General features: G+C 38.6%; 1 pseudogene across 1 annotated transcript; it reads left to right on the top strand.

Moving 5' to 3' along the window:
- Positions 1-321: 321 nt before the first annotated feature.
- LOC148029403 (putative aldo-keto reductase 1) lies at positions 322-4,648 on the top strand (annotated as a pseudogene). Its single transcript, XR_015692422.1, has 7 exons — positions 322-695; positions 863-1,030; positions 1,475-1,678; positions 1,914-2,086; positions 2,358-2,457; positions 3,670-3,823; positions 3,922-4,648. The product of XR_015692422.1 is annotated as a putative aldo-keto reductase 1 (transcript).
- Positions 4,649-12,677: the final 8,029 nt, after the last annotated feature.

Below are 12,677 nucleotides of genomic sequence, written 5' to 3'. Positions count from 1 at the left end.
TTTAAAAAAGGGAAGTGAGAGGGAGGGAGGTTAGGGGGCTTTTAATGAAAAAAAAGAAAGAAAGAGAAAAGGAGAAATTACATGAGAGAAAGAAAGGAAGGACGTGATTTTGATTAAAAAAAAGAAGTTTAAAAAAGGGAATAAGGTAGAGAAGCCTTGAAGTTCTAGGCTTTCTAAACCTACAACAAAAATAATAGAGTAGGAAGATAATATGGGGCGGAACATTGAAATTTGAGAGACTAGAGTGGCCGACCTTCTCAAAGATTATGTGGGGCGTGACAAACACCAAAACCTTTCTCACGTCGTTTCTTTTTGTCTGAAAACCGAATGTTCCAACTTCCGAAGGATAAAGTATCTCTCTCTCTCTCTCTCTCTCTTTTTCTCTCGGCCCTCCCGATCTCTCTGTCTCTGTGTATATATAAACTCTGTCTTTGTGTTATATTTATATATAAGAATCATCAGCTGCAATTTCCACATACAAAAATAACTCAAGTGTCGAGGAGGATCTTCCACTTGGGTCTCTCCGTAAAAGCCTGCATCCGCTGCTTGCCCTTACCATATCGGTGGTGCTGCATTTGTGCCCCTGGGCCCTCTCTCTCTCTCTCTCTCTCTCTCGCTCGCTCTGTGTCTGAGCAGTCATTGTTATTATCATCATGGCTCTTAATATTTGCCCTTTGGGTTCCCAAGGCTTTAAGGTATGCTTCTGTGTATTCCTTCTAGCTCTAATTCCTCTGTGTGTGTGTGTGTGTGTGTGTTAAAAAAAAAACCTGGGACTTTATCATGCGGGATACTGAGCAGTGATCTAAGCCAAAAAAGAGGTCTGTATGTGCGTGTGACTGTTTTCTGCTTTGTTCCATTGCAGGTCCCTCGCTTAGGGTTTGGATGTATGGGCCTGTCTGCCTTCTATGGCAAGCCCGTGGACGAGGACGTCGGCATCGACCTTATCAAACATGTGATCCACAGTAGCGTTACGTTCCTTGACACCTCGGATATCTATGGCCCCTTCACAAATGAGCTTCTGGTTGGAAAGGTCCGTATGTTTTTTTTTGCTAGCAAACATCACTCACTCGTCGTGTTCTGAAGAGCTCATCTGATCAGCTTTTCATTTTCCCATGATATCCAAAGCGCATCATCCAGTTTTTGCAATTGATTGCGTGTACACCCAAATTTCATGGAAGAGCCCACCTATAATCTGATTGAATTGTTTATTCCCATGTATATATCCGAGATGCATCCTGTAGCCTCCACAAGTAATCAAATTGTTCACCCCACGTCTCATTGAAGAGTTCATGATCTGATGATAGATTGGTTGATTATCCTTTATGTCCGTAAATGCATCATCCTAAGGATCAAATATTGACTCTTATTTCATCGAAGAGCTTATTACATTCAATTTGTTGTGAGTCCCTCTTATTTCTAAGATGCATCGCATGATCATATTCTGTAATGGTGTTAAAAGTCTGCTATGACACAGGCTCTGAAACACTTCCCACGTGAGAAGATTCAGCTAGCTACAAAGTTTGGAAATGCTGCAACAGAGAGTGGTGGCATGATAGTGAAGGGTTCAGCGGACTATGTTAGAGAGGCATGCGAGGCCAGCCTTAAAAGGCTTGATGTTGACTACATTGATCTTTATTACCAGCATCGTGTCGACACAACAGTTCCAATTGAAGAGACGGTAAACTCAGTTTATCCAGTTTCTGTGTTTCCTGCAATAACTCTATGCGTCAAGATAGTACTGCATTACAGCTTTACAAATTTTTTAAAAAATCCTTTCCTTTATGTTTGTTGTGGAAAGGCCAATAATGTCCACGTTTGATTTTGCTCATAAGATCAAATATGGATTTTTCTATTACTGAAGAAATCGTTCTTTATTGATAAGATGGAGTGTACATTGTTATCATTAAACATAGGTTGGAGCATTAAAAAAGCTGGTAGAAGAAGGCAAAGTGAAATATATTGGATTGTCTGAGGCCAGTGCAAAGACTGTTAGGCGAGCACATGCAGTTCATCCAATCACTGCGGTCCAGCTTGAATGGTCCCTATGGTCAAGAGATGTGGAAGAAGAGATTGTTCCAACGTGCAGGTACTCTTTGAACTGTCAAAAGGGGATCTGCATTTGTAACCTCTAAAACATGGTTTGGGACTTGGGAGTTCTGAATGTTACCAGGTGACTGCAGTTTCATGTGTATTGTAAGAGTAATGAGATCTCATGTTACTGCATCTGAATGACAGATATGTTTCAAAACTGTGCTTGTGGATGGTAGGTGCATTGCAGCTTGCATGGGAATAGGCACTACTTTTCTAGGATTATTTGTAAAGTTATAGTGTGTAACTTGTGCACTGCCTTCTGACAGAGAGTAGGGGATTGGAATAGTTGCATACAGTCCACTTGGTCGTGGATTTTTCAGTGGTAAGGCAATTCTTGAAAAGCTGGAGAGCACTGATACTCGCATGGTAATCTGAAGAGATCTCACACTATCAGTCAAGTTCGCTATGATATGCTTTTCAAGTTGGTGTTTGTAATCATGGTAAACATTTTGTTTATTCTTCTATAGTTGCAAGCTATTTGTTTGCGTCAATAGCTGATCGAAATGCATCTTGTTGATATTTGTATGAAACTTCACCTGCCATCATTTCAACGTCTGGTCTGGGTTTGAGCTGACACAAAAAAGTGAACTGTCTGTCAAGTTGTTCTATTATGGAGGGATGGTAGTGGGGTGAGTATGGTGATTGCAAGATATTTCCTGATTGCATAACTATGTTGACTACATATAGTCACGGACCAGTGAAGACGGAAAGAAGCTATCAACTGATATGTTACATTGAGAACCCTTTTCAAGATTTAAAACAACATAAGTTGGAGTGTGTTGGAAGTTGTTGGGTATAATCATAAAGGACAGGGAATGGTTACCTGCTTTATTTGCAGGAACTGTATAGACCAGATGATACTTGTCTCAGATGCCCAGATGATGGCATAATTGTGGAGTCTAGCTGGTTTTGCTAGTAAAGCCAGTACTTATGTTCAGATTAAGGCACTCTTGTTCCATAAAGCTATGAACGGAGCTTGACATGTGTATGATGCAGTTACTGGCTATGAACACGTAACCCCCCTTTCTCCCACCTAGAAGGTATATAAGAAGTAGTGGGGAGTTACTTCTGAACAGTGATATGATGTTGAATGTAATCCCAGTTTGAGGTATTCCAACTTTCAGTTTAGAATGGGTGCCTTGTCATATAGCCAGTTTAGGAAAGTGAATCGAGGGAGAGTTGCCCACCTTGCTTGTCTCTTAAGAGTGGCAATTCAAAAGGGAACGAGTAAGGTCGCCAATGTTGACCAGTTCAAATTCAACATCCCGAAACTTGGTTGAATTGACCATCAAAACTGTACTGTCCAGGCCTGAGTGAGTGGTAATCCCCTTCATCTGTTCAGACCAATTGAATTCTGGAAAATAATACTTTAAAGCTCGTCATAATTGGAAGAAAGAATGTCTCCTTCTTTGTCTACCTTTTGCTTTTCTCATGACATATCACATTTGTCTCTCATATTACATTTGCCAGCCATCCTAAAATTAGTTCCTTGTGTGGGACATGTATGTGAAGAGGGTGGACTGTATCAATAAAAAAGCGTCAGGATAACAATTTTCTTGAACATCTAATTTAAATCAGATCCTATTACCTCGGTTCCAAGGCGAGAATCTGGAGAAGAACAAGATATTCTATGAGCGTGTGTTGAACTTAGCAAAGAAGCATGGCTGCACGCCTGGGCAGTTGGCGTTGGCTTGGGTTTTACATCAGGGGGATGATGTGGTGCCCATTCCAGGTGATGGTGCCTATTACATTCTTAGTGGCATGGAAGCATCTTGTATGCATTCTTAGTGACATGGTGTTACAGTGCATTCTAACGGTGTTTTGCGGCAGGTACAACCAAGAAAGCAAACTTTGACGAGAATATGGGCGCCCTCAAAGTTCATCTGACAAAGGAGGATTTGGAGGAAGTAACGGCAGCAGTGCCGCCACATGAAGTTGCTGGGGACAGATATGGTGCGGAGTTTGGCAAAAGAACATTCCAATATGCAGACACTCCCCCACTGAAAGTGTGATGTGTAAAGTGAGGTTTTACACAATCTGGCTGGCTCTACTTCCTGTTATCTAGGTGTAGCTACCGCCACATAGCGCATACCCAAATATGTGTGTCTTGGTGCTTCGTTGCTACAAGCAGGCGCTCTAGTGAGGCTAATTAGAATACTAGAGAATGGAACACGCATACCTGTGTGCTATTATTACTCGATCATAATATCAAGAGCTAGGATAGTTTGCATAAGCAAGAGAAAGAATACTAGAGAATGGAACACGCATACCTGTGTGCTATTATTACTTGGAGAGAGAGAGAGAGAGAAAGAGAGAGAATATTATCGACTCTAAAAGGTCAATGGGGCCTTTGAGATTGCACTTGTTCATACAATAAAGTCTCTCTCATCTAAAAAAGGTAAAATATATGTTTATGAGACTAGATAATATATTCTTTGTAAGAATATGCTTGTGGTATACATGTAATGAAACTACTAAAAAAGGGAAGGAAAAATATGGAAATTCTCTTTTCCTTGGTGAGGTATTTTCCCAAGGTGAAAATGTCGGTCTAAGTGATTGAGGCGTCTCGATATTTGTTTCATGTGGTGCTCAATGATAGCTTTGATTTGTCTATGGTAAGAGTGTCTAGGTCTCTTATCGGTGGATGTGGGTGTCTAGCTTGAATAAGTTCTAGTGATGTGTCCAAGAAGATATCCCCTAAAGATAAAGCTTTTTTATGATGTAGCCTTGCTTGTTGTCTTTTAGTAATGGTGGTGGTCAAATCTTGTGCTCGACTATGTAGTCATGAAAACGTTGGTGACGACTCTGTCTGGGTCGACATGGCTATGGGAGACTCCTATCCTGTTGAATAGTGGTTTTGCATCTTTGGAGCTCTAAGAGGAAGAAACCTAAAACATCCATTATCCTCAAATTGCATTACCTATCATACAGAGTGTCACAATCCTCTCAAAAAAAATAGTAGTATTTGTCTCGAATATCATAATGCACCATACATGAACAAATATAATTCTCATCCACCTTTGGCTCTCTATTACAAAGTTGGCACACATGGTCTTGTGTTTTGATATCCTTCCATTTGCTTGTCTTAATCCTTAGATAATGTGTTGAGGTGAGATCTTTTCAATAGATATACACATTCCATGTGGCAGCTAAGTATCCATATAGTTGGATGGGGTGATGAAGCCATCCTCAGAGAGCTGAAGAATATGATTGTGGTAGTGTGCTTTGATCAGCTAAGCTCAAGTATAGGGCGATTCAAGTTGTAATCATAGGGGGGTAATCTATCAACTTGTAGACCATTCAAACTCATCCATATACCCATCTAACTATTTCAACAATGGCTATTATCCTTCGTTGCTAATTGTCTAGATGAAGCCAATGTTGGCAACGGGCATCTATTATGAGGGAGCTTCCATAATCTATGTTAAAAAGACAATGTGAGGAGTAAGGCCTCAACCACCATAGTTGTTGGTCCCATCATAGCTTTGATGTTCTTGTGTGACGTTGAGCTTTTCACTCATATCATATGTATTATCATCAATTGGCCACTCCATATGGCCCTTTTGTCATAAAACTATCTTTGGTCCATCATATGTAAGTACTCATCTCCTCGTATGATATAGGCTTGGCCCCAAATGGTAATTCCATAGAGGAGTGTAGGTATAACTAGTGCATCAAAGAGCCACAATTTGATACATGGTTTATTGAACTCTGTGTGTGTGTACATAGTCTTTGTAATGCACTTAATGCTACATATGCTTGTGCTAGTTGAGCCTCTAGTGTGTCTCTCTAGGAAATTGTAGCCCTTTGAAAGTGACTCCCAAGTATACATATTATGTGAGACTCTATTGGCTCTCCATCAAAAGCAAATTAATACTTGGATCTCATCACCTAAGTGGTTGAGGTATTGAATATCATAACCTTGGTTTTCTCAAGGTTAACCCCAAGATCTCTATCTTTGCAAAAAGTTGATAGTGCATCCAAATGCCTTTGTAGTCCCTCAAGTAAGTTAGTTATAAGCACAATGTCATCTTCATAAATCACTATAGGCATTAATACCCCAACTAAGCTAGCTTCAATCCCTTTGTCTCTATCACCATAGTCTAAGACTTCATCTATATGAAGCCCAAACAAAGTGGGTGGGAGTGGGTATTCGTGTTTCACTCAAATAGTGTAGTTAATCGAATCTAAGATATCCCTTGGGACTTGTATGCTACTTATTGCTATCTTGTACAGAGCATAGATGCTCCATTGTATCTCCTTAGGGAAACCAATATCTTGTAGTCTCTTCATGAGTATTGCCATCTTGTATAGAGCATAGATGCTCCATTGTATCTCCTTAGGGAAACCAATATCTTGTAGTCACTTCATGAGTATGGCATGTGGCACCTTATCAAATGCCTTAAAGAAGCCCACAAAATATCAATATATCTTTTTCTTACATGCTTGGCCTTATTCATATCAATAATAGCCCTTAATGGGAAAATATGATTGAGTGTGATGTATTCCTATTTGAAACTAGCTTGATCTATCGATATCATGCCATGCATATCAACCCAATTGCTCAAAGCTTGCTCCACAATAGATCCATATATCTTAGCCAACATGTGGCCAATCATGATGGCCTTGTAATTATTGGGTACCATAGAGTCTTTACCCTTATATAGGGTAGTACAATTGTATGTTTGAACAATGAATTAGAAATCCCTCACAAAGTACTCTATTAAAAATATGAGTTGCCATCTGTGCTAGGATATCTCAAGCATGTGCAAAGTGCTTTGCCACTAAACCATCATGTAGACATGAGACATCGATTTATCTATACCAACAAACCATTGAATCTAGCCATTGACATGTTCAAAGTCAAAATTTTCTTTTGCATAATGGACACTTGTTTTGAAAACAACGAGATAACACATGACATTTCTTTCTAGAGATCACTTCATTTTTCTTCTTAATAGAAATCTTGAGCACATGTCACATTCCTTTGACCATGACACCCATCACTCATCTTATCTTGTATTTGCATCAGTTGTGCCTTTTAGTTCGAATCAGAACCTATTTAATTGTATTATGAAGGTTAAGATATCTACCAAATAATACCATAAAGAGATGCCATTTAAGATTGTATTTCCTTAGATAAACATTCTAGGGTGGCATGAACATGATTCTCACTCATTCTAAGATGGTTTCATGGCCTTGCAAAAGCCATTGTTGGCTCAAGAGTTCTTGGATGCTCGAGGGTGCCAACATGCGCTTGCCCCTCTCCTTTGTTTTGTAGACATGTGATATGCCTTATTTCATTGCATAAACAACTTTATCGTTGAAAGAAAAATAACCAAGAATTATATATCCCAATCATAGAATATACATAACATTCCATAATCACTATTTTCCTTGAGCAAAGGCTTCATTTGACTAAGAATGCAAATAGCAAAGAGAGGTAAACAAATGAAAATATCCAAGGCAAAATAAAAGCAACAATTCACATAAAATGATAAAGCAACAAGCCATCCAGAATCATACATTGAGAAGTTGAGGTTGTAGCTCATCTAAACATACAAAATATGTCTTAAACAAATGCCAAATGTACCATAACCACTTGAATTACACAAAGTAGGAAAATTTGAAATGTCATTGTTGCACCTTCTATAAAGTGACACAAGTTCACATTATTGGGAGAGGTGGCAATCACTAAATTTAGATGGTCACTACAGTGGTTGCAACAGAGGATTTTCCATTTTCCAATGGCTTGTGAAGATATGTTCAACACATATATTCATGAATCAAATAGTTCAACACTTCAATGGAAAAATTAAATTCAAATAATGACAAATACAAATTTTTACGAATACAATATATAAAGCTGAGGGTAAAATTATCATGCTCTCTATAAAACATCTTGGTATACAATTTTTATGGTGGAATGACAATCCACCATTTATTTAACAACAAAAATTTGAGTGAATTGAGAGATTTCACTCGTAAACCTATAATTGGCTATGGAAGAAGACAAGAGTTTAAAGGTAGAGTACCATATAGCTCAAAGTTACCCCTTTGGACTTATTGATAGTCATAGCAAATGCTAATAGAATGGAAATTTACTTCTCATAAAAAATAGTAGAGCTACTGACACGGGACTAAATGTGATTTTTGAGAATAAAAGTTGCATCACCAATATCTATTCTAGTGATAATTTCAGCTTCCAACACTATTTTGTGGAACTTTATACACACCATTCAAGTACCATTGCACAAGTCCATGATAGAATTAAGTTTCCTCAAGAGTATATTAGGGGTACTTTTTGCTAGCTATGGATAATTTTGGGGACGGGGGGACCACCTCTAACATCAATATTGTTAAGGTACTGAATTACATAAATGAAAGAATAAGTATCACTCTCACCTATGGAATCAACACTATAGTCCTCGTGTATTTCACACAAGACTGTAGAAGTCCATGCATCAACATCTTTGTTATGTGAGGGTCAGATATCCTAGCCACCATTAAAAGAAGATGCACATTTTTGCAAAAAATGATATCCATGTAGATGTCTAAAATGAGATTATCAATGGTAGCGTTATGCAAAATCATGTGTTATAGAATGACCACATGAGTCCCTCCCCATGCAAACAATTCTCACTATTTCCAAGAGAAAGAATCCAATCAATGAAGCTACGATTCCCAATATTTACACCCTAGATCATCACTCACATGTTTTGAGATTTTGCAAAATCTATATACAACTTCAAAGAGGAGATGGCAAACAGTTGCATTTGCCATCTCTTCACAGCGACCCTTGGGAATAACAGCTAAAATTTAACAAAAATCATCACAAAAAAAACATTTTTTCTAAATGGCACATTATACGGTGTCTCTTGTTGGCAACAACAATGTTGCTTCCATGATATCGTTGCTAGTACAGCTTAATCTTTTCCCCATAATCTTGCTAATGTGTAATTGTATAAGTATGTTTTTAAAAATCCTCCAAGATCATCCAAAAGAATAAAACATTCGGAAAATTGTTCACAATAGCAAGCACATCCAAAAATGTCATCCTTTGACACCCATTGAAAATGGAATTCATTAAAGAGGCCATGCTCTACAATTGCACCACGTGTACATCAATATCCTCATGAATCAAATAATTATCATAAGCTGAAACCAATAATCTATGATCTGTCTTATGCATTCCCTTGAACAGGTCAAGGCTTCATCCATGCTACCATAATATGTTTTACAAGTGCATCAATCCAATATTGAAGGCTATTTCTTCGATAGTAAGAAAATCACCATGACCACAAAGCTAAGCTATAGGTTATGCCACTTGTCATGTCTACTTGAAATTTCTCCCATAATTGACTTGAATTCATTGGGCCACAAAAAACAACGAAGTAGCAAAAACTATACGAAATTGTCTACCTCTGTCTATACCATCATATCTTCCTCCATTCAACAAACCCTTCACGATGATCACTCTCCAACAAACCCTTGGCCATGCAACATGCTTTGAAAGAAGGGTATAAAACTGAATACATTGTGAAATAAATATGGCTACAAATATCTCCCCTTTTTTTGCATTGTCCAAAATTTTCTTTTTGCATTTCAAACCCACTTTATAGAGAATCCCTAGCACAACAATTCATTTATGTCTTGATTTGACTGATTCCAAATAAATCACTCTATCAAGGTTGTCCCTGGATGTTTGCATTAGGCAACAAGCTGCTTCCTACTATCATCATTATCATGAAACATGACCATGTTCTACTCTTGCAAGTATAGTAGCACATCTGGTTTTCTCATTATGAAATTTCTTCACAATATAATCCACCATGTTATATATTTTTAATAGAAACCCCATTGTGGAGAAATCTAGCTTGCCATGCATCATTTGCCTAGATAGAAATGCATCCTTAGTTTGTGTCTATCTTGGATTGCGTGCAAATCTAACATGAATATCTAGTTTACCTTTGCTATGAACAAATGCCACCGCATCTTGGTACAATTTGTACATATGGTGTGGATTACTAGTAAAGGACAGTGAGTGAATAACATGCTTACCAATAGAAAGAGTGAAATGATCCTCATTTGCCACAATCCTATAAGTAAGCCCATAATCAACCTATGCACAAAATTTGCTTATTCAATCATCGATAGCAAGTCAACTTGGATTGTTGTATACTACAATATGTATAAACCATGAATTGCTATAACAACCATCCACCTTGTAGCAAGCATATAACTATTGTTAATCCTTTTTAAGGCCAGTTATAAATAATTCAAGATTAGTTACAATAAAAATGAAAAAGCGATGGGCATGTAAAGGCCATATTTAAAGGAAAAATCCAAATGGATTGTCCAAGAATACACTAGCTCACCAACATGATAAAAATGGAAGTGAGAGTGAAAGCACAACTCAAAATGCAAAAAATTCAAGAATGGCATAAAGGTGTCTAGTCTCCTAGGAAAAATTGGGGAATAAGATTTAATATCTAATGACCCTAGACATTTATTGTAAGATGATTTTGTTAGGGGTAAAAGTGCATGTGCCTAACCGACTGTGTATTCATTACACTCACAGTACCTACACACCTATATATTGCAAGTGGCAGGTCCCCATTGTTGGGGGTAAAGACGACTCTACCTAGCCACCTGTGTATTACTACACTGACAAGACCTGCACTTGCACACTGCAAGTGGCGGGCACCCATGACTATCACTTCATTCTTTATTCTTTCAGTGACATTTGAATACAGGAAAGGCCGGTCACACATTGTGACTGTTGGAGTTCCCACATTGTGTGTGTGTGTCTCTCTCTTGCTCTTGCTTCTTCCACCATAGCTCTTGCTCTTGCTCATGCTTACACTTCAGGGCTCACTTACAACAATCATCTCTTTGTTGGCAGTCATAGCCACTTCATTTGAGCTTCCTATTGGTTGCATTCTTCTTGGCACTCTTTGAGCATTCTCAAGCAAGTTGGAGTAGCCCCCCATAGCCCTCACCCTGCTAATGTGGCATAATATTGTGTGAAAAAAGCCATTCTTTTAGCGGCAACTCACGTTTTTCATCTCCTACAGCATATCTTCTTCATTGGGTAGCTATACAAGCACTTATACACTGTTTTGATGCTTGTCATTGATCCTTCCACTCTTGACATTTCATTTGAGTGCTAAGCTTCAGTTTTGGATTGTTGTAATAGTCCACAAATTGTCATAAAATAGGGCAGCACTTATCTTTGATGTCTACACTCATTGCCATTCGTCGGATGACCCAATTGATGCTTATATATTTGGGGATGCTATGTCATTGCTTGGAGTTGATTATGGATTGATTTAACCACTTCATTTACTCTATTTTGGTTGAGGTCTGCTAGCTGGAAATACACGGCAGCACTATATCGGATGCTTCTATGGTTAGCTTTGTTGGTCTTATGATGCCAGGTTATGCTGGGGTGATGTCTACATGTATAGGAATGCTATGCCCATGTTACGGATTGTGATGGGACCTCAAATGGGCCGGCACTGGCTATGGCACTAGCCGGACCTCATGCTCATAACAGAAAAACACACCCTCACGGCCTTGCGGGCCAGGAGCGTCAATCTGCTGCTAAAGGACTAACTATCCTAAAGCCTAATCAATGCGTTTATAGTTTTATAGTTTTGTAGTCCATTAATGAGGTCCACCATGTAGCGACGAGCAGTTCCACTTTTTAGGGCTGAAAGGTGCATTGTAGGTACTAGGTTCCCCAAGATATGTTCTCCGATACTGCTATTCAGTTACAACCCATATTTGCCCAATGGATACAAAACACTCATGCTTCTGCTCCTGGTTCAACCGCACCTAATGCTACTGAGGGTAGACAATGTTTAGAACGATAAGTTTATTACTACATTTTGCTTCTAATATAACCATAATGCGGTAGCAAAAGCTAGACAATGTTTAGAATGACATGGCTGCAGTCATTCCAAACAATGCCATTGTAAAAGTATAGCACATCGATAGGAAAGTTTGGTATTTTGACGTTGACTGTTTGTCTTTTAAAGGTACATGAACTGGGTTTAGAACGTCATAGGACATGCCCATATTCAGTGCAGGCGTTAAAGCAACTATTTATTTTTCATGCCGTTCTAATAAATAAAAGATAAGTAGTTTTTTTAGTTTTGTAGTCCAATGTTTCCCTTTCTATAAACTCCACAGAGGGAGAACCCTTACACATTAGCCATAAATACCATGATAATCACATACATGGGAGGCAACCTCTTGGTAGAAACACTGCGGCCCCACTGCAGCTCTCCTACATCGCAGGGATTAGCCCCTTGATGCGCTGCTCAACATATAAAACAAACGAACAAAATCCACTCTTTCATTTTTCAAGTAATCCAGGAGATACCATGTATCCTCACCAAATGATCCCCCAAGAAACGAACATCTATCCTACAACGTAGGATGCCTTTCCACACTCAAGCGTGGGTCATTGTCATTGAAAACAGGTGCTATGCATCTAGGTTTTTTATTCCGATACCATGATCGTCATGCACATGCAAAAGTGAATGCTCCTAAAGTGCTCAAACATCATTTTAAATAAG

The sequence above is a fragment of the Lygodium microphyllum genome, chromosome 11, assembly GCF_053477565.2.
Source record: "Lygodium microphyllum isolate KBCC chromosome 11, Lygodium_microphyllum_v1.1.10, whole genome shotgun sequence".
Lineage (NCBI taxonomy): Eukaryota > Viridiplantae > Streptophyta > Polypodiopsida > Schizaeales > Lygodiaceae > Lygodium > Lygodium microphyllum.
The sequence above is the reverse complement of the archived record's forward strand: the minus strand, read 5'-3'. Positions and strand labels throughout refer to the sequence as shown.